This window comes from Syngnathus typhle, linkage group LG4, assembly GCF_033458585.1.
Source record: "Syngnathus typhle isolate RoL2023-S1 ecotype Sweden linkage group LG4, RoL_Styp_1.0, whole genome shotgun sequence".
NCBI classification, from domain to species: Eukaryota; Metazoa; Chordata; class Actinopteri; order Syngnathiformes; family Syngnathidae; genus Syngnathus; species Syngnathus typhle.
Window position 1 is genome coordinate 22,357,161 of NC_083741.1, and position 24,037 is coordinate 22,381,197.

Sequence of the window (24,037 nt, forward strand, 5' to 3'; positions counted from 1 at the left end):
TTAACTTTTAAAGGTTGATGGATTCAATACACATCTGCCTCAAATAAGCAGTGGATCAGTGTGAAAAACAAAGCTCAGAGATTAGCCGCTGTCAGCTCAAGGATGAGATGTGCAATTTTGAGTGGCAAAATGTGAACGCCATTTATCTGGTGACATGGAACACACTTTATTGATCTACAAGCATTTGTTGGAACCAAGACCCTCGTTTGAGAATCTCGGCTACTGAAGTCGCTATCTTTGTTCGCAAGCCCTTTTATATCAACAAAACAAAACCGAAAAATAAACATTAGGCTTTGTGGTTTTATTTAGCAAGTCAAGAATATTAAATTATACACAATCTTTGTTAAAGTATAAATACATACAAAAACTTGGCTGTGTGTTTATAGTCTACACAACAAACTGATGACTAACTAGTTTTCAAAACAGACACTGTTCAAATATTTAGAAAATATGAATGTAATACAAATTGCTAGCAATATCTCTATTTTTTTAAAGGTGAAAACAATTTGTATTGACATATGAATTTGGTGTACAATTTGTCTTAGCCGGCCACATAAAATGATGTGGTGGGCCGTATCTGGCCCCCGGGCCTTGACTTTGACACCTGTGCGCTACAAGGTTGCTACTAAATTCATTCATTTTTGTTAACCACATCCTCTTTCTGCAGCAACCCACGTGTTTCTTGACAAACACTGAGCAGTGTACACAATACTGTCTAAAAGTCGTAAAATATTGTACATTTTAGCAACGTAATAAGTTAATACTCTGTGGGGAAAAAATCATTGGCAAGGACAGTTTCTTGAAGTTGGTGAACATATTTACTTTTGAGACATTTCTGTGATTAAGGGCTATATAAATAAATTTGACTTATGTTGACTCACAGCTCAAAAGGGAATTTGGCCCATTCCTCTTTACGGAAGTTCTGGAAATCCTTCAAGTTTCTGCTCTGCTGCATAGAAAGATTAATCAGTAAAAATCCAAACGTCTGTGTTCCTGACAAACATTGCAAATAAATCTTAGATACCTGAAAAAACACGATGTCATCGGATTATGATGACGTAGATATGGCGGCAGTATGTCAAAAAGGTTATGGGTCCAATTCCTTAGCCACTGATCTGTAACATCATTCTTATTTGAATATTCTTTGAGAAACACACTAAAATCATTGTGCGCAACATTGGTTATTAACACATTGTGTTAATGTGCTTTAAAAACATAAATGTCGAGGAACAAAAGCAATATGCTGCATGTCTAAAAGTTAACAATTGCTAATAGCCATGTTTGAATTAGCTAGACATTTGCATCTGAGCTTCCACTCAGCCAAGAAAATGTCCCCTAGACAGCCTGCATGGCTTTGTTTTGTATTAAACCCGGATTAAATTTTTGCCATAAAATATGAGCTTTCAGTTAGGCCCTTTAATGAAAACGGTGCACGTGTGTGCGTATGTGTGTGTGTGTGTGTGTGTGTGTGCGCGCACCAAAAGGAGAGTAAAAGGAATGACCGGTTTGTAATACAAGAAAAATAATTGGACATCCTTCATATTGAAAAAGAAAAAATGTTCAGTCCGTATTGAAAACTCAAACTTGTGCAAAGTAGTTCGCATTATATTTTAACTGGCCGGCATGTCTTGCGATTATAAAAATACTTTTTTTGCATTTTGTACGTCTAGGGCAGCAATGTTGTAAGATGGGAGCTTTAACGAATGCAGGAAAGGCAGAACCAAGGCGTGACGTTTGACACCCAAGACTCTCTTCCTTCGTCGTTATGTTCAAAATTGCCGCTGTCTGCCAAGAATACTATGTCACCCTCAATGATGTTCCCACACGTCTAATTATTTGATTGCGGGATGCCGTCCCTGTCAGTGTGCACAGCTGCACAAACCTCACTCATGGCTTATGTGTAAAAGGCAAAGGCGGATAAATGTCAATTCTACTGTTGCAGCTCAGATGCAGCATTTTGTAGCTGCACTGTGGCACACGAGCAATTCCAAATTGCTGTTCCCGCATTTATGCTGATTGCGATTGACTGCCAATGGTATGATTTATAGATTGAGCGTGACACATTGTTACGGCCTTTGTGATACTAGTTACCGGAGTTCTTTGAATAGACAAAGAGGACAACGCAGTCCTCAGTGTACTGTGTATGGAAGTGTGTGTCGTGACAGCCTTGATGCTGGATCTGCTCAAGGGGGTGCCTGACAAGTAAAGCTGCAATATGATATACGCCAGAAGGAATGAAAGTAGTTTTTTTTTTTGCACAAAGCTAAAATAAAGGAGACGGGGTGACTGCATCAAGAGTTCCAATAACTTATTCCGCCTTTGGGACATTGAAATCTTGGTGTGTGAACAAGAGAATAAATAGAAAATAATTATTTGCATTTGTACATCTTTACAATGCTGCAACAAAAAAGTAAAGTAAAAAAAAAAAGAAAAACCCCAAAATGTATTACTATGCAAATAATATTGTAATAATTGTAAATATTTGATCAGTTCTAAGGTTTGATACCAAAATAAAAAAGGAAAGTAAAAACAGAAGAAAAACAAAAATAATTGAATTACTATGCAAATAATATTGGAATAATTGCAAAGATTTTTATCAGTTTTAAGATTTGGTACCAATCTAAAAATAAAATAAATAACTAAAATAAAATTAAATAACTAAAGTTTGCTTAAAACCTTGTTCAGCTAATCCATAAAACATTTTTCTACAGTCGTTGGCAAAACATTTCTGTCTTGTACTTTTTCCCTTTAGGGAAATAAGTGGGAAGTAGGTCATGCCTTTTTTGGACTAACCATTTTCTGTTGATACATCATGAATATTTGATGAACGTAAAGTCCCGTGTGGATAAGAGGAAATATCAACGACTCTGCGGAAGTTGTAAAAGATGATGTAAACACAGACTTTAACAGCAGTTAGCAATACTGTAAAGCTACATAAATGTGTTTTGCATAGCTCTCCAGTTTTCTCACACAATTTGTAATGTCATAAATGGGAGTTTATCATGAATTAATAATAATCTACCAATACAATTTCTTTTTACCTTATCATATTCGAACTGAGAAAACCAAAATGTTCTCAACATCACCTTAGATGATGTCCTCCAATGACTTCTATTTTTGGACTAAAACCAACACGAAGCGGTGATGCATGTTTTATTATGCATTAATCGAGACACCCTACATTTTACACTTATGACCCTAAAAGCATCAGGCTTTCCAAGGGCAAAACAGCTATCATTGCACTTTGGAAGATTAATGCCAGGCTTATACATAGGTCACCTTCTCGACTGTAGAAGGACAGCACGGGCCTACATTTGGGAATATTACTGTATATTCAGTTGAACCTTGGAATGTATGATTGAGTTGTTTGGAATAATTGGAATAAACAACATTAAAATATATACCTGAAAAAGGCTAACTACTTTGCATTTTAGTATCAGAGAAAAATCATACGATAATTATGTCTTTTTTGCCACACCGACGTTGGTTCAAAACAAAATCAAAATGTTCTCACAAGGCGGGAAGGCATCGCCTGCTATTCAAAATGCTACTTGTCTATTTAATGGTCAATGTTTGTGGCGCTAGTAGTCAACAATGAAGTAAAAATGGCTTAATTGTAACATTGATCAATTTGAACAAAACCTAAAATGTAATGGACAGACCATTGTGCAACGCGCAACTGAGTGTCAGAGTGATATTATCGACGATTTAATCCATCCTTAAGGTGTACAACATAAAGACTGTAGGTGTGACCTTCTCAAATGGTGGAGGACAGTCAAAGATTTATGTCACAGTTGAGAGCTTCTGTTGGGGAGGCTGACAGATGGATAATCCCGTGGTTTAAACTTGGCAAATATTGATCCAGCGGTCCTGCGTTTCAGGCTTGCCGACCTGAAATTGGGTGAAATAGATTATTCTGTAGAGTCAAAAAGAAGACAAATGAGGAAGAGGAAAATTTGCTATCTAGATCATCAGACTGGATAACACTGAAAGGGTGCATGAGCGTAGCCCCATTTGAAGAGCTTTATTCGGTCAGCGTTGGTCTTTGCATTGTGGCTTTAAATGCACGTCTTCTCATTCATCAAAGTATGCATTATCCTGCCTCTAGTGACATTAACCTTGATAACGTAGCCTCAAATGAGACTTGAAATGAGACTTTGGTAGGTCATGTAATCGACGTGAGTGATTACGACTATATTAAAAAAAAAATCTGTCAAACTAATGACTATTTTTAACACCGAAAATGTGTATCAAAGCATTTAGTTTCCGAAGTTTTGCAATATAATATGGAGGCATTGTCGTAGTTTCACACAAACGAGTGTGTGCTTCATTTTGAAAAGTCTATGACTTTTGAATGAATTTATTGTCCACCATGTTTTGAGTATTAAGCCTTTCGTCAAGTAAATCATAACATGATTTCATTTTCTATACTTGTCTTTACTTTAGAATGTATTTATTGTCCACCGTCTTTTGAGTATTAGGCCTTTCAATGAGTAAAGGCACGCGTCCGTTTCGATACTCGTCCTGTTCAGGGTCACGGAGAGCTAAAGCAGTTCGATTCAGGCAAAAGGCCGATGAAACCACGATCAGACAATCATACGCATTCACAGTCACACACAATTGCAAATGTACGACAACACAATGAGTAAAAGTATTACCGTATTTTCCGGACTATAAGGCGCACCGGACTATAAGGCGCACCTTCATTGAATGGCCCATTTTAAAACTTTGTCCTTATATAAGGCGCACCGGACTATAAGGCGCACCATGAATGCGTCGTGTCAGATTTTTAATCCTAATCAAATCATTCTCCATTTTATCTTTTTTATTTCAACTTCAGACGCAACAAATTACTTTATAATGACAAAATAATGATCCATAGTCTTTTTGATTCATGATTCATAGTCTTCAGCGGGCCACTTATGATTGATTTCATGACAATTGTTCGGGCCAGTTTAAATTTAGGAATTTGGTCCATATATAAGGCGCACCGGACTATAAGGCGCACCGTCGGCTTTTGAGAGAATTTTAGGTTTTTAGGTGCGCCTTATAGTCCGGAAAATACGGTAATTGGCTCTACATAACAGTGGTGTGTGTATTTGTATGGATTTAAAGAGACACTCATCCACGGGTAATGACATAAATTGACATTGAATACGTTGCTTTTCTAATCCTATATAAGCGTGATGGAAAATAAACAGATTCTGTATACAAAAGGCACAGATGACAGTGGGCGTGCTGAATATCACTGCAAAAGTGGTTTTCCTTTTTTACAAATCCATTAAGAATTGCACAATGGTTCACTGTTTACGGCGGTTAAATTGCTTTTTTTTTTCATTTTATTTTATGCTGCATTTGAGTTAAATCATAATTGGACATTCAAGCGTATGATTGCAATTCAGCTCACAAGGCTTGTGAATAATTTAGTGCTCCAGTGGCGTTTGCATTTCTTCAGTGACATGCGAACGAAACATTGCATAAGTGTGATAACAAGGGAGTGCCGAGAGACGTGGAAACACCTTCGTGGAGGTATGCGACATACTGAAAAAATCATGCGTAACACGTTCCTTCGGATATTACGATCATCGGCACAACACTTTTTGTGCACTTAGCCTTCAGTTCCTTGTTTAAGGGCACCCTAGTGTGTTGAAGCCAAACTGCTTACAAAAGCCCCCGAGAATATATTCCAAGCTACATTACTTTCATACTAAAAGATGTCCCACTGGCACCGGCTTGTGGCAAATTCAGGCGAACTCTACATTGCCATTGCCTGTTGGCATAGTAGCAGCAACATGTTAAAATTATTTATAATTATTAGGTACCGTTTTTTTCATGTATAATGCGCAAAATTTAACAAATTTATTGTCCTAAAATCTGGGGTGCGCATTATACATGGGTACGAAAATATATATATATTTTTTTTAAATCCGGGGATGATACGGAGGCCGCCATTACAGATGCGCTTTCTTCTCTGCTGTTCACTTCAAACACGCTCCATACGAACACAATGCTCTCGTATCAGACGCTTGCTCGATCATCTGCTTGTTTGCTGTCACAATGTACCCTACACAAATCCGAAACATTTCTTCGCTATCGAGTTTGCTAGCGCATGCGCAGTGATACTGACCGGCAGAATAACATCCGGTTGTTCCCAAAGATGATCTTTTTTCTGAAATCATTTTACGTTTACGGACTTAGGTAGGAGTCAAAATTTGGGTGCGTATTATACATGGGTACAGGCTTTTTTCCAGCATCAACATGCCATTTTTAGGGTGCGTATTATACATGGGGGCGCATTATACATGGAAAAAACGGTAATTTTTAAAAAATCATTATAGGTGTCATTTGCTGCCCTCAGTGTCAGGTTGTGTTGCATTGATGATGAAGAGGCAGTGAAGGTCCCCAAGAAATAAGCTCAACTGTAAAAGTTGTTCCTACAGAACAGAGCAAATATGTGCAATGTATTTTTTTCTGCAGAGACAGACAGAGAGAGAGGGGCAAGTGTGTGCGTGATTAATGGGCTCTTTTGCACATTTTAGTTCAAGAGATGGATTAGCGAATTATTTGTCAGGTCTCCTGCCTCTCCTTCTAGGGCCCTTCCCCCTTTTTGTCCCTCTGTGTGTGTGCAAGTACGTGTGTGTACGCAGGATTAGAGCTAGATGCACTCAATCCTTGTCAGATGCATTCCGAAGCTAGTCCTGAACCCCGCTCGTCACCAGTTTGACTCACTCGGCTACCAAGTGAGCCACCTTGAGATGCTGTTCATGCCTCATCTAACAGAATCAGTGCTTTTGTTCAGAGTTTTTGCACCTGTACCCTCACCTGGTTTTCCTCATTTTCTGCCCACCTGATCCCATTTTGGTTCTTGTCATAATCACCATTTACAATCAGCCCTCGTACCAATAGTGTCACGGAACCAGAGCCGCATGTTCTTACACATTGTCACGGAGTGCTACCATGACCTTGGTGAAGTTTTCAGCAAGGATCATGCTGCGGCCCTCTCTACCCCTTCCACAGCCTTTATGATTGTGCCATCGATCTCCAGCCTGGAGCCACTCTCCCTAGTAGATGACTCTATAACATCTTGTGACTGGAAAGAGAGACTATGAAAAAATATCTCAGAATATCTGCTCGCAGGTATTATTCTATCATCGTCCTCCATGGTGGGTGAAAGGGGGAAGAAAGATGCAGCTTTAAGACCTTGCATAGACTAATAAGATCAATAAACTCCCCATCGAGAACAAATATCCCTTTCTATCGATTGATTAAGCATTCGTCCTTCTCCACGGTGCCAGTTAATTCCAAGCTCGTCCTGGACAATGCTTGCCGCCTCGTTTGAATTAGAGAAGAAGATTGGAAGACAGCATTCAATATCTCCATTAAGCCACTATGAATACCTCATCAGGCTGTTTGGGTTAACAAAAGCTCACAATCATGTATTAATGTCCTTTGGGACAAGACTAACAAATTTGTGTTTGTCTAACTTGATAACGTGTTGATTTTGCAGTTGTCCTCTGAATGCAAAGAGCATGAGCCACTCCTGCTCCAGAGTCTGAGACGCCTCTAAAAACACATTTTTTCTGAGTGGCCTAAACCTACTGACGCTTTTGGTCTCACTTCCACCACCATCTCATTCCGTCGGTTGATGTTGATGATGCAGACTTTACTTTCAGCAACCTCAAGAGTCAATTTCCATTTGCTCCTGCTCTCGTTTCTCTCTATCCCTTTTGTCAGATCATTGTGGTGGTGGGCACTTCTGAGGTGGGAGTGAGTGCTGCTCTATCCCAAAGGCTGCCCGTAGATTATACTTTTTTATTTTTGTTACAGTAGAGTCTTCCCAGAAAAGCACAATTACTGTATCGGCAAACGGGAACTCTTGGCAGTGAAATTGGCTCTTGAGGGATTGAGCCAAGGCTATGAACTTTTTTTGTCATTTCCCAGCGTGACCAGCCATTCAGGATTTTCAATAACCACATTTTTCTTTTACTGGATAATAGAAATTACGCGCAACAAACTTCATTTGGTAAAATAGGTAAAAGCAGAGACCACGGCAAAGCAGCGGTTAGAAAAAAAAAATGTCTCCAAGGATGACCATAGCGGTTGTTTTGTTCCCTATAAAAGAACTTTAAAAGAGAAAGTTTGTTTTGATATAACTATATGATGATACGTTATTTTTGTTCAAGAGCACTGCATAGGAGGTTTGAATTGAAGCGTTGACACTTGGAGGAAAAAAAAAAAAAAGACCTTGACAGAAAGCTGAGAGTTGCATTTCGTAGCGTTAATTGCTTCTGTGTAGTGTGGCTTTTGTACAATATATTGCAAAATAGACATCCAGTATTGACATCCAAACAATTACTTCCATGTAATACTCCCATAGGTGAGACAACATAAAAAAATCTCTGAACAAAAGCAAAGATAATTTGCTGACCAAGCATTCCACGCTTATTGAATCGTAAAAAGTAAAAGAAAATATATCGGATCTCTTATGAGTTTATATCTGTCACTTTTATTTTCACACTGTGAATCCAGTGGGGAACATGGCTTCAGAAACACAATAGCTCCAAAATCAAGACTTACATTTTGGATTGCACAGCGCATTCATTTGAGGCTTTAAAAATGACATTATGATTGACATACGAACCCAAAGGATTAACATGATTCCAAGCACCAAATTGTGTCTATTTGCTTTAACGCTGCCACTGTAATGGACTATTGCAAAGCAAAAGCAGATTATTGGAAGACGGCTATTTCCAAGCTTTTGTGCATTAATATCTACAAACAGGAAAAGAAAGACGCCATCTAAGCGCAAACCATATTAGTCAGAACCCGTCTAATCCCACACGCTATGGGCCCGTGGCAGTGGAACATCACTGGGTTGTTGTCTACTTAATTTCCGTCCAGATTATTTGCACTGCTTTGAGAGACAAACAAATACTGGAATGCTCCAAGAAAGTACAGCACAAGGAGGGTAAATAAATATATTGGGGAAAATCTTGACAGGTTATTACACCCTGTGGGATTAAGAAGGAGAAAGTTGGAGCATTAGTTTATTTGTAGTTTGATTTGAACAGCGAATGAACTGTTTAATAACGAGAGTCAGTGCTTACACGATTAAGAGAGAATGCAAAGTGGGCGATTTCGATATTTAAGCAGCTCATCAGCACGCATAGAGAATTGAACGAAACTAAAAGTAATACTTGTACCTAAAGTTTTGCTGCAGTTTTCACAGCTTTGCGATGCAATATTTGTTTTTAATCTTAAAAAAAAAATGCACAGTTAAAGAAAAAACATCTGAAATTTGACCAAACTAAAAGTGAGAATTGTACCTAAGGTTTTGCTGAAGTCTTGACAGCTTTGCTTTTTTAAAGCACATTTAACTATTTTTAAGAAGCACAATACTAAGGGATGTAACATTTATATTTAATCTTGAAAAAAAAACAACATTTGTTTCCGATTGAGCACAAGTGTATTACACAGAATACAAACATACATGTCAGACGGAATACAAACAACATAGCGTGACAACTATCGTGGTCCTTTGTAATCTATTTTTTAAACCAGCCATGAAGACACAGCAGCCAGGGAAAAAAACAAAACAATAAATGAACAATAAATCACAGTGGCACATTGTGAGCATGTAAAAGTAGCCTAAGGATATTGTTTTATTTTTTCACTCCATCAGCAAGATTGAGATGAGATTCAAAAAGACACATGCATAGCAGTATGTAGAAGAATTACAAAATGACTCATGTGCTCTACAATTATATTATTTTCGCAAGATATATTTTAAATATCCAGCGATTTATTAATTTAGCTGCCTCTTATTATCTCTATGAGCTTACCCATTTATCTATGATGCTAAGTCAAGCGTAGTGCTAAAAAAATCTTAGCACTGTTTTTGTGGGTCAATGACATCATGTGATGTGATTGATGACTCAATGAATTTGTTCCAATAAAGCAGAACGGGTCCTATTTAAAATTTGGGAGCCATTAATAGATCATTGCTTATCTTCTTTTTTTTTCTGTGTCATTAATGTATGATGTTTCTGTTGCTTATCGTTTTTTTTTTCTCTGTGCCTCTCCAGGACTCTCCATGAGAGTTTCATGGGTAGTACTGGCACCGTTCTTCTTGGCAGAGGCAATATCACGGGGCAGTTGGCATATCACTCTAATTGAAAACACAAAGGGAGCAAAAGAGTCTTTTGAATTTGAATGAACACAACATTTCCAAAACAAACAAACACATTATTATGGCTCATTTTCTTAAATGGCTGATAAGCCTGTTGGGACAATTGCTTTGCTAAGGCCAATCTGCCTCTCAGGGACTTGTTTAATTGTTTGTTTTCACCAAATGCCATTTTTATTATTTTTGAGCCACTGTACAATGTTCAAGTCCACCTTCAAGTTTCTCTACATTGACCACATTTTCTCCCAATTTTTTTTTTATCAAGTTGCCAAGGATATGCATTTATGCTGTAAACACTTTCACAAAATAGCTGCAGGGAAAATTTTATCCAAACGGCCTCCACAGAAACACAGACTAAATTCATAACAAGCTGAATAAAACATTGCCTTATAAAAGGATCCAATTTAAAAGCATAAAATGGTAAAGCTTTGGCTACACGATTTAATCTTAAATGTTTGTGTAGCATATATGTATAAACAATTAGACGAAATATTAAAATTAATAATAATAATAATAAATCTACAGTACGTGTCAGAAAAATCTCATGTTGCCTCATTAGTATTCCAAGCCTTAAATTAGAACATGTGCTAAACATCTGTGTAATATACCGTACTTCATTTTTTAAGCAAGAACATAGTCAACTACATCTTCATCTTTTTTCCCCAGATAAAGAAATTGGACATTCCTAATTAACACGGCTCCTTGACTCTTTTTTTTCTTTCTTTGCATCATTTTCACAATTCACAAATGAAAGCATGAGCAGTGACTTATACTGTCCTCATTTTTCTGATTTATCCAGCAGATCCGTTCACACTGTCAAGATCTCTGCTGTGACTACAGATTAGCCTTTTTGAACATACACCCTGCGTCCTTGTCTCATCTTGGCTTGTGTGCTGGGCCAACGTGGCTTTTTGCACTTGTGCTTGGACAGCGTGTCGGAGGTGCTTCTGGCCATGAATGAATACAGCAGAATATGAAAAGGTTAGCGTCATCAATTACGGTTAAGGGAGGGATGCTACATGGGGAGGATGGAGTGTGAGATTCTGTTTTAACGGAAAAGACGCTAGAGCAGGCCATGCCTTGGATTTAGGTCACCTCGGATTAAGATAAATGGTTGTCTCAGAAAGCCAAATAAGTTTCTCACTCCCGGCCAGAATGTCATTACAAGTGAGGACATCGCAACCCCCCACCCCCACCCCGCCCTCGCAAAATGCATGTGCTCTTTAAATAAACATTAACGGGCATCTTTTGCGGTCATCTGGCTGAGTTTAATCTCTTCGTTTTGTCAAGTAGTTGAAAACACAACAGTTACGTTTCGTTAGTGCTCTCACGCGCTTTCTGCAAAGGTTAGCAAAATGCCTTAACGCTTTGGTGCCTCGCTTGAAGGAATTAGAGTCAGATGATTTCCATATTTAACCCATGCTCCATTTCCAGCATAATCAGTATTTTACTGTACCGATTAACAAGTAATCACTTCATCATGTAATACTAATAAGCCTCTTAGTTTACTGTCATATGTACGATGATGTATGAATCTTGGGGGAGATGTTAGGAAATATTCCGAAGCCTTTTGAGGCTAGGCCGAAGAGTTAGAAAACTGACCCTGTGGAAACAAAGGACTTTCAAGCGGGCCCTCTGAGGCCCATTAAAAGCATGCAAACATGGATCGCTCTCAACGGTATTTTTGCTGGAGCGCAGTGGATGAAGGTCAGCGGATCAAAAGCTTTTGGCTGACATTTCTTGGTGCCTGATGAGCCCTCTTGGGTTTCATTGATTAGCCAATGAGAGACTGGAAGAACGACATTGAACAGATAAAAACAAAGTGACTTGTCCCGCTTCAGATGAAGAAAACTTCTTTTCCTTTCAGCTTCCCAGTGAGAAATGAGCAATCGGGGGCCTTCTCCTCAGTCGCAAGACACTTAATCTGAGTTTGAGCACTGTCAAAGATCCTCACATCCCGAAAAGTGGCGATAAGACACTGACGGCCTTGTAACGTGTAACCATATTAACCATTCAAGGTGTTTATTGTCAGGTCTTATTTCCAGTCCTCTTATTGCATTAGACGGTTTGATTGAATTGGGACAAAAGTGACCCTTTCCCAATCCCACAAGTGTTTTAATTAAGACGTTAATTATAAAAATGTACCAGTGAGACAGAACAGAATGTATTTCTGATAGGGGAGGAAATTTAGAGTTGCCACCTCCGGGAATTGTTTTCCAATATCCATATACTTGGCCAACTGTTTAATATACAGTGCGGTGCAGTCATAGCGATGTGTCAGCAATGTGTAATGTTTGTGCTTTAGCGTGTTTAGAGAAACTAAACTAGACATTTGTCTCGAAGTAATTCTAAAGCGGTGCGTGCGGTTTTTTGCACCCGTAAAATATAACAAAACAAAAAATCCAAACTGTGCTGTTTTAATGCAGCTATTTGAGACAAATAAATGCTTTGCCTGTTGGAGGAAAGCGAGAGAGAATCCTTTCGTGGCATGTTAATGAACGACTTTCCAAGCTTGCTGGCTCCGGCGCTAGAATATATTTAAATAGAAAAATAAGCCCCGACTGACATCTGGGAATCTTCGTCCTCAGAACGAATAATCCGCATTTGAGATTAGCATGGTAAACTAGATGCAAAACAGTCTGTGTGAGAGGGTTACTTTGCACACACACATTTTTTCGGGGGGCCTCGTTTCTCATAAGCATCGGTCAAAATGAGCCCCTCGGGCATTGTTGGAGAAACATAACGAGGATGATCACAAGTGGCGGAATGTTGTCCTCGGTGTCCCATGTGCCTTTCAGTTGGTTTGTGCATAATCCTGGAAGTCGTCTTGAAGTTTGCCACTTTGTCATTCTGTTGTCAATCAAACATCGTAACAAAGATTTGTTTCGGTTTGACTTCCAGTCTTTTCACGTTTTACAATATTACCGTTTGTTTTATTGTCACCACACAGTATAACACTTTTGTTTGACAACTTTTGCTAAAACAATCAGTATATTGACAAGGATGGTCACTGAGGCCTGATCTCCAAGCTTTTCACTCAGCATCCATTACAACAAATCTGTGATCTGACTTTGAAGACCCTCAACTTTAGCAATTCATTCATTCACTGCCAACCCATTTAATATCATTGACGTCTATAACCGTCAATGGCACTGAATGAGTTAAATTCCAGCGCTTCACAAGCAGACAATCAGATCAGGCTTATCAATGAGGATAGGTTTTGCTTTGACACAGCACCGGTGACTACCTTTTTTCACCCGACAGGCCAAAAATAGGATCGGCCGCCCACAGAGATCTGACCACGGCCAGACTTGTGCCGCTCTAATGGTGCATGACTGTTTGATTAATTGCCCCACGTCATTCCCTGTCACCTGGTCTGTTGTGATGAGAACATGGTGGAACAAGGGTGTTTAAAGTTTGTGGGAATAAAGCAGATGGTCTGACCAGACCGATAGATTGACCCACAAGTGTGTGTTATGCCGACCCACATTTAACAACTATTAAAGCAGATGTGTCATTTTGTCGATTTCAGAGTAATGAACATTCTAGGGAGATACCGTTTGCCACGCATTTACCTCCATTGAATTGCAGTTGTGCTAAAGTTGACCGTTCTGGATTTTCCATTCACTTTTCAGGTTGATACTTTGGATTGCTAATTTTTATACTGCCAATATGATGAGCAGTTCAAGAGCCGGGGGGGAATAGTCAGGATATGTTGAACAAGCTAACAAGTGGGAAAGTTAAAATAAGACTGTCTCACATGATATGGCAGGTACCATGCTAGCTATGACATGAGGGTGAGTTTAATGAGCAGGGCTTCATACCTTGCCAGCTGCCTCCTTAAGACTAACATAGCTGTTCCTGTCACTTTGGGATGACAGACGTGGAAGCAATTGATTTTCCCGACACGGTTGCTATTGAATTCAAGATGTGGAAAGGTCCTTAAATCTTCCACAATGCTTTGGAACCCCAATCAACGGTCAATCTGATAATGACGTAGCTGCTATTTCCTTGCTCCACGTGCCATCAAGACTAGCATAAAGTTGAGTTTTTACAAATTGATCATTTAAATAAAATCCCTCCATAATGTAATAATCTTAAAGTTTTGCCCAAATTCTGATAGAGCTCTTGCACTGCATAGGTTATAAGAATCTATTTCAGCCTCGGTCAGTCCTGTAACAATAAATAAATAAATAAATAAATAAATAAATAAATAAATAAATAAATAAATAAATAAATAAATAAATAAATAAATAAATAAATAAATAAATAAATAAATAAATAAATAAATAAATAAATAAATAAATAAATACATCCCTGAGATGTGTAGCATTGATTTTTTTTTGTGAATGAGCAAAATTGTATTTTTAACTGGATGCTGTTGTTGAAATATAAAGATAGGGTTGCCCAATGTTGTACAACAGTCAAACAATGATACGAAAGAGGCAGACAGACATCAAGCTCGCATTGACCAATGCGGTCCTTGCAATTATTCCTCAGTCACGGTGTTTCAAATGTTGAGACACATATCTCTGTGGCTCGTCCCAGGAGTTAAACACTTGATGATAGTGACCAAGGGAAATAAGTAGGTTTGGTCTCCATCGCACAAAAGAGCGGGCGCATCATTACAGAATTAAGAAGTGTGTGTCAAACCCCCAGTGGGTTTGTGTCATGCACCAGTCTGTGCCGGTGGTTATCTGACACTGAAGGTTTCCTCAATGACAATGTATTATTGCTTTCTCTCCCTTCACTTGTCTTCTTTCACTCTTGCTTTCCTCTCCCGTTGTCTCACTGTCCTATCCTGTGGCCCAACAATCCTTCTTGGAAGTGCCAATGAACTGTGGCTCACAGGCCTAAAAATATCTGCCCCTAGACAATGCTGGTGCATATTTGAGCCTCTCCTACCTGTTCTATTTGAGCCTACATTTCTGGCTCATCTTCACCCAGCCCCATTTATTTCTCCTTGAGCTATGTCATGCTTATCGGGCTGTTCCAGAATTTAACAAGACTCTTATGACCCACACCTTCCGAAGAAGCATCAAAGTCTATAGAATAGATTTTTTTTCACATTTTTTCATTAGACAGGGCTTCGACTAGTACACCGTGTCTGTAATAAATGACAGTAGCAGCCAAACGAGCAATGCTGGCAAAAACTCCAATCCCCAACACGTCGCATATCCTAGAGTGTCCTCATACGGGACTGCAGACGGGTGGATTGTAGCCTGCTGGCCATATAATGTATTGCACAGGTCCGACTTGCAAAGCAGGATGCGTGAAAATATAAACAATATCCTTTGAAACAAACCTATGTAGCACGTTGTCCCTATCTTGTTACGGTAGTGGGTTTTCATGACACTTGTAATTTCCTGAATCGACAAATAGAATTGATTTGAGTTGCCTTCAATTGCATTTCACACACAATGCAATCAGCAATCATGGGCACCATTGATTTGAGAAGAAGTACCAATTTGGATGAACATGCGCACAGCGTGTCATTTGTGTTCGCAGCGTAAAAGATGTGATGGACGGACAGACAGACGGACGGATGGATAGATAGATACTAGACAGACAGACAGACAGACTGGATGGATGGATGGAGGTAGATAGATAGATAGATAGATAGATAGATAGATAGATAGATAGATAGATAGATAGATAGATAGATAGATAGATAGATAGATAGATAGATAGATAGATAGATAGATAGATAGATAGATAGATAGATAGATAGATAGATAGATAGATAGATAGATAGATAGATAGATAGATAGATAGATAGATAGATAGATAGATAGATAGATAGATAGATAGATAGATAGATAGATAGATAGATAGATAGATAGATAGATAGATAGATAGATAGATAGATAGATAGATAGATAGATAGATAGATAGATAGATAGATAGATAGATAGATAGATAGATAGATAGATAGATAGATAGATAGATAGATAGATAGATAGATAGATAGATAGATAGATAGATAGATAGATAGATAGATAGATAGATAGATAGATAGATAGATAGATAGATAGATAGATAGATAGATAGATAGATAGATAGATAGATAGATAGATAGATAGATAGATAGATAGATAGATGCGTGTGTTGTGTGTGTGTGCGCGTGTGTGTGCGTCTTGAGAGGGTTTGTTAATGAGCCAAGGTAATCAATGCCAGGAGAGATTACTTTGATGGAAGCCTTTGAGAAAACGATGTGGCGTGATGACCTCTGTCTGAGGAAAGCACAAAGCAAAGAAACCAAACAAGACGAGTGACCTTCAGCTGGGTTCCAGCTCGCACACAACTAACCCATTAATTCACTGCTTACACACGTGTTGATTTAGCTCACCTTGGAGAGAAGACAAGAATAAACGGATGGGAGGCGTTGCATCTAATTATGACTGATAGCGACCCCCCTTTAAGTTTCACCCTTTAAGCAGCAAGAAAAAGCTTAGAATGACGATGAAAACTCTAAATCAGCTTTAATGTAAGCTTCATTTTTGGGCTAGTTTTCCCTAATTTAACTTAAATGGACTTTGCCGTCCTCAAAGTGGCTCCTCTGCATAATGTAAATGTCACAAATCCTTTTCACTCTTTAATCCATTCAGGATATTGTTAAGCAAGAATTAATCCTGGGAACGCAAAAGATATGCAAATGCCAAACAAAGTCAGCCGTGTTATTGTCTTTAGTACTCTTCAATGTTCCTGTTAGGACTGGACTGCACTTAAAACAACTCATTTGAGACTTTAACAATTGTTTAGTGAGTTATATTGTCTGCACGCTTGCAATATAGTAAAGACACGTTTGCATTTTATGTGTCTGCCGGGCATTGATGCACGATGATTTGGCTCTAAAGTCTGACATCTCTGCTTGTATAATGACGTATCACAAAGTAATTTATATTTGTCAGTGATGAGAAGCCGTTACACCGCCGTGCCTGTCATGCTTCTCGTCTCACCATCATGCAAGTTTAATGGGAAGCTTAGAGCTAAATCATTGACTCCATGCTGTGTCCAACCAATTATTTTATACTGAGCAAACAATATGAATCATAGAGAGGAGTTGTCAGCAAAGTTGTTGTTGTTGCACGTATATACACTTAAGCAAAACACTCGGTTGAGTTGAGTAGATTTAGGATTAGTTAGTTGATTTAACGATAAATAATTTGTTTCGCAGTTCTGAGTTTGGTAGTTCGAATGTGGGCTGAGGCCTATGATACAGACCTTTAAGGAAAATAAATCAACTTAGCTACCCTTACTCACTCGCTTCCCTAATTAGTATTTTCATAGATTTTTGAACATATTATATACATATATTAGAGTATATTGAATATTAAAACTAGATGAATGTAAATTATTGAGCATAATTGGTTCTGAGCTGAATACTTTCTGTCAGCTGTGTGTTCAGCAAGACTGTTGACTTCAAAATGTCAGCCCAGTATTGACTGGACAAATCTCCTGTGGCATGAAAGTTGCTTTAGGCCACAATGCTGCTTAAAAATGCCACTGTGTGCATTTATTGCAGCGAGTAAGCCTGCATAGTTGCCAGTAATTACTGTCAAAACATCAAGTAGTCTCGCTATCGGGCCAAGGGAAAAATAAATAAGTAAATACAAATGGGCAGTTGTTAAAGACAAAGGTGTTGGGACATATTGATGAAATACACAAGGGGAAGAATGATTAAATTTGCACGTATCTTCATCAATGCCACGACCTTAATACAACTTTATAAATCGATGCTAGTGGCTGTGTTAATAATTGTCTTATTCCTCCTTTAAATTATAACAAAAATGGACATTTCTGAACATAGCTAGATTTCTTTTTGTAACTTTAAAAACAAGTGAGAATTTTTGCAATGGCAATGATTGGCATTTTCTGACATTAAGTTGCTTTTTTACCCCACGGTTATTTCTCTGCTTTTCACTTCAACATATCCTTCAGCTTCTGTTTATACTTACTGCCATTATACCTTCTCGATACATTTTAGTGATGACTGACAGTTTGCTTTTGTACTGTAAAAAGACAATATGTGTGAATCGAGATATTTCTATATTTGAGCGGGAAATCGTTCTTGTGTTGTTTTAGTTTTGAAAACACATGCCAGATTTTCAAAAATAAAATTACCATTGCAACGTAACAATCAGTGCCACTGTATTATTTTGAGCGCAAATATGTTATTTGTACTCCACTTGCAGCCAGTGATGCTCTCATGTCTTGATGTGTGCATGACTGGGATTTACAAGCTCCATCTATTTGCAGTGTGAGATCTAATGCACGGTTGGCTGCGCATTGTCGTAGGCGTTGAAGAGCGACAAGCCAATGACAGCATGTTATGCACTACTGCTTTCAGTTTGCAGGATTATCTGTAAGACTGTCACGACATTAACTCAACTCATTTGGTATGTAACAGTTGTTATTAGGAAGCCGGGCTCTGGCTATTGGACTCGTTCCATCAGGCCCAATGTATCAAATGTTATTTATATAGTCGCTGCCATTAAGCAGAATCTCCTCCAATATTCGGACTTTTCATCATCTCACAGGTGTTGCCCACGTATGCAGGGGTGTCAAACTAATTTTTCTCGCGGGCCGCATCATAGTCATAGTTTCCATCGGAGGGCCATTAACTAAGTAATAACTAAGAAACTGGACACTAGTAAAAACTCAAAGGTAACAAAAATTGCTAAGAATATCAGTATTTTTTAACACTTTTTAACTTTAGTATTGACAGATGAAGTTGATGCACAATTTGTCTTCGGGGGCCACACGAAATGATTTTCTGAGGGCCGTATCTGGCCCCCAGGCCTTGGGTTTGACACCAATGTATTAAGCCTTTTCTGTTGCCTGTCCTCCCCTCTGGCACGACCTCACCTTAAATGCGGTTTGCATACTTCAAGCTCTTAACCTGGTGTAGTCGACTCGTCTTGTCAATTAATCCATTCAGCCCGACTAGACATCCCCAAAAATGATACATTTAAATCTGCGACAACAAAAATTCAAAATGTGAACTGCAATTGATCCTGTTCCATATTATTACCAAACCTTAGTCTCAAAACAAATAAATACCCTCTTTATCTTCATTCAAACTAGCCCCCCAGACGCTAATGAGACTGAGATTGCTCTCTGTGCCACGCTGGAAGAATTAGTCCATGGAATAATTATTCATTTCCATCCTGTATCCAGTGCCCTTGTTTGGTTGAGAAAGGCAAAGACAGGCCCGCGTACGTGCCGTCTCCTCTTTTACTCGTGCCTCAGCGGTGCGCCGGTCTCATTTCTTTCTGCCCTCTTCAATATCATCCCCTGCTCAATCTCATGGCCCCCCCATCCAATCCTCATTCTTGCGATGTTTCTTTGACACCATCAGCCTTGTGTAAGGGGTCATTAGCACAGCTACCATTAAATAAGTGAAATCAATCCAGAAAAACAGCTGCCACCTTGGGAAAGAGGAGGTAGGGCCGGGATTTGGGAATACGCCAGAAGGTAGAAAATATTGATGGGGATGTTGTGGTGATTTGAGAAAGTCTTCGTGTGTGTCTGTTCTCATATGGCTGGTTGATAGAAGAAGGCCTCCTATTAAGATCTTTAGATTGTTTCCAATCTCACCACAGTAATTATGATGTAAGTGGAACAACAGCATGAGGTGTGTGTGTCCGTGCGTCCGTGTGTGTGTGTGCGTGTGTGTGTGTGTGTGGTAATTAACCTCAGGCAGCTGAAAAATGAGTCTAATGAGCAGAGCGGGACATTGAATCTATTCAATCAATCCTTTTTTTTCTGGAGCATTTAAATTTATCAGTGACCTTGTAATTGTTAACTGCGACACACATTTGAACCCATTTAGTAGACAACAACGGTTCATTTATTTTTCTGTCGTGTTTTTCAAACACTGAATGCATATTAGTCAGATTTCTCCTTGTTTGTTTGACTTTTATTTGAGCTCCCCAAAGTGGTCAGTGACTAGAGCTTATTTTTGTGTCATATTAGTCATATTCTAATGAAGCAATTTTTTGTTAAATGATGAACACGAAAATTAAACCAATTCATGACCCTAAATTCCAAAAGATGGGGGTAATAGAGCCGATCATACGTTAGGCTCCATTGACTGAACTTCATTAAACAGATAGTATTCCCATTTCAACTAAACGATAAAATAAAATTGACAATTAATTAAACTAATTTTATGCAGTTAAATTACTTGCATACAAGAAATTAAAAAGCAGATGATTGCAATTTTAGGGTTAATATAGTGTGTTAACAAATGTTTTAGACTACAAAGACAATTCGTCTCAAAGACTATCAAGAATTATCAAGTGCGTTAGTGTGGACATTTGCTATTTTGCTGAGCTGGCAAAATTTGATACTTTATACAATTTGGATAGTCCGGACTTCTTTTTGTGTAAAAAAAAAAAAAAAAAGAGTCAAATTTTTCCTTTGAAAACTGTTCGTAAAACACACATGAAACAAACATGTTTCAATAATAGAGAAAAATTTCTAAAACACAATTCTGGTTGAAAAGAATTTTAAAGACTTAATCATCTCCCCCTAAAATAGTCCCTAAACTAATTCTGACTTCAACTGTCTTTGTTGATAGGGGCAACACAGCAAAGAAAAGTGGAATAGTTTTCCACTGTCATAGCAGATTTTGTTATTGTTGGAATGGCGGCAGGAAGAACAAACAAAACCACATTCATGTAAAACAGAATTTTTACACATTCATTAGCTAAAGAGGCCGCTTTTGCATTTGCAAATGACACCAGCGTTCCCCCAAAGGGAGGAGCTGACAGATGAAGGGCTGATTAAGATGGAAAAATCTTGATGTTGCCACACTTTGTTGCTGAGACTCATCGCTGGCGACAGGCTGGGTTGGTCCTCACTCACACAGCTTGCAACCTAATCAGTCTTCAGCTGTCCAAATCACTTTCCATATTATACTAGAAGATTAGGCCAATGCTTTTACAGTGAGCAAAATTGGACTCACTTTTGAGCACTTGAAAATTAATTGGGGGCTCCGAACATCAAACAATGAGTTTGGAGATGATTATGGGACTCAAGGTATTACTTGTGTTAACACTGATGGCAAAAAGTTATATTTATTTAAGCTACCGATACTAACCAAACCATTTCCTATAGAAAGTAAAAAATAGCACACAATTTATTTGTGATATTTTGATCTAACTTGCTGTTTCATGAATTCATGCATGTTCAGAGACATGTGGGGAACTTTACAGACTAACATTTATGTTCAAGCAAAGAGACTAATATCCCAGCCAACCATTAAGTACAACATAAAATAGTTTGATTTCCCCCATTTTACATCTCAAAGCATCCATTTGGAGTGAGTCAATGTTTGTATTACAGCTAGCTACACAATGGATAAATGAACTTCTGTGCCCATTTCATGCCCAAAAGCATTTCTGTTCTTTAATGTCTCACTTTAATGTGCTCACAAAATGTTTTTTTGGCAACCCAAACAGTAGAAACTAATTTTGTATTTACATTCCCAAGTGGCCATGGCCGACCTGTTTGGCAGACCGTAGTGCTCCTGTTCTGTTTTTCCTCGTCTTGTAGCAAGAACAACAAAACTTCAATATAGAGAATAACAAAAAATATTTTTAGAATGTCTGCATTTAACTTTACTATTAATTTGCCGTTGAATTGATAAAAATATAATAATTTGCTCGCTAAATAATAACATTCAATTAAAAGGTTATTTCTTTTAGAATTTCTGCATTTTACTGTATGTGATTTGACGTTGAATTGATAAAAAATTAAAATTCCCTAGCTAAATAACATTAAAAGTTCATAAAAAATCTGAAGGTTCTACTTACTTATTAGATACTTCTTAGTAATGATACCACGTAACATAAAAAAAATATGTAGCCTAACTCAAGCTACTGTAATAAGCATTGATGCGTACCACAAAATAATACGGCATTCCAAACAAACACACGTGCTGACACTTCCCTTTCGCTAACCTTTCAGAATGTATTTCAGCCAAATGCTCACTGGACTGGAGTATATGATGTTGCCTTTTCTCCACCCCAGACTTAAGAGGGTGACTCAAACTCTACGAGACAGAAAAAAAAAAAAAAAAAAAAATACCACACCGGGGGAGTGGGTCCTGTCGCATTAGTGACAGTACATTAGCGGAAGCACAATAATCCCAGGAAGAAAAAAAAAAAAAAAAGAGGAATGATGCCAAAAAGGCCCAAAGGCAACATATGTTCATCAAGCCTATGTATTGTAACACTGAATGGACAAAATGTTATTTATGCACATCCGGAAACATCATGTCATTTATTATAATGGTCGGCAGTGGCTCTTGCGCAAGGTCTGGTGGTCTTCTCGGGGGAATGCTGATTATTTTGTCTATAAGCTCCCAAATGGTCATAAAGTATGCTTCCCCAAACAAACATTTCAGCCCTGAAGCACTCCCAGGTTGCTAGCTTTTGCGACATCTGTAGCACAATGTTGCTGAGGAGAAAAAAAAAGCCATTCTGTACTCAAACCCACTGCATCCATTAAATTCAGTTTAAGCTGCAAATGTGTTTGTCTTGCTGCAAATCTCCAAACTAGTATTGATCTTGTTCAAAAAGAAAAACCAAGGATGGAAAGGCTTCTAAAATCATTTGCTCTGACTTGCCAACCAATGCCGTGTGATCAACAATAGCAACATTGCACTGCGGTCAGCGGTGTTTACTTTCCAATTTCTCCCAAGGTAGGCTGTGATTCCGCTTTCACATTTTCAATCGTGGCTTAATGCTCCAAGATTTTCCCTTGAATGGCGTTGATTTTTGTAGGCCAAGAATTCTTTCTTCGGGCTATCACAGTAATTTTGTGTGCATCGTTGATATCTTGGGTATCTATATCATCAATCTCCAGATTCAACTCCTCCGCTTCCATTTCATCTTTACATTTCTCTAATTCCTACTCCTCGTCATGCATTATATCCAATAACGCCATGATTACTTTGAGTGGACATTTACCGTCGTTTGAATGCCACTTTAAGGAATCTTTTTTTTTTCTCAACAAGAATTAAGATAGAAGCCAAATCAAGCAGTCATTTATACGCATACTCTCAGTCAAGACATTTTTCCCCCTCAACGATTGGGCTTATCTCTCTGCTTGGCAGCGTTGAGCCGGCGCTATTTTACTTTGCAGCTAATGAGTCGATGGAGAACACAAAGACCCAGCAGGCGGGAGATGAAAAAATATTCCACGTTGTATTCCCATGATGGTATCGTCGTGAAATGTGACTGCCCACAAGGGTTGATAAATTGACATCAAACGCGTGCCTCAAATGTTAATCGTGTCACGTCGACATACATTTTCGAACATGTGAGCTCAGCGTATGGACACAGAAAGAATGGCAAGGAAAATTCACAGACTTTTGGAAGAAGACCTTTTCTCAGCATCTTAATTAAACTTGGGTCTGCGTTTGCCTGCGGGGTATTGGTGACAGTTTTGGCAAACAGCCCCAATTTGGAGGTTTATTCCTGCAATTCAATCAATTCCTCCACTTTTTTTCTGGTGCAGAAAAAAAAAAAAAAAATCAAATATATCTGCATTTTCATGGGATTCGTCATTATTTCCATTGCAGCGCAGAAGGGCATTCACTCATCATTATACAGAGAAAATGGCGATGCAATCCGCCAAGTTGTGATAAACACATGAATACATGAATATATGAGCGAGCGCTGCCTGCAGGAAGCTAAAGTGTTGTTTGAGTGGAGAGAGGCGGGACTTTGCTATTTACATTACTGAGAAAACCGCACGTCGGTTACGGAAGGTGCCGATGAAACCTCGCAACAAAAACTTGATTGCACGTCGTCTCTTGATGAAATAAAGATCAAAATG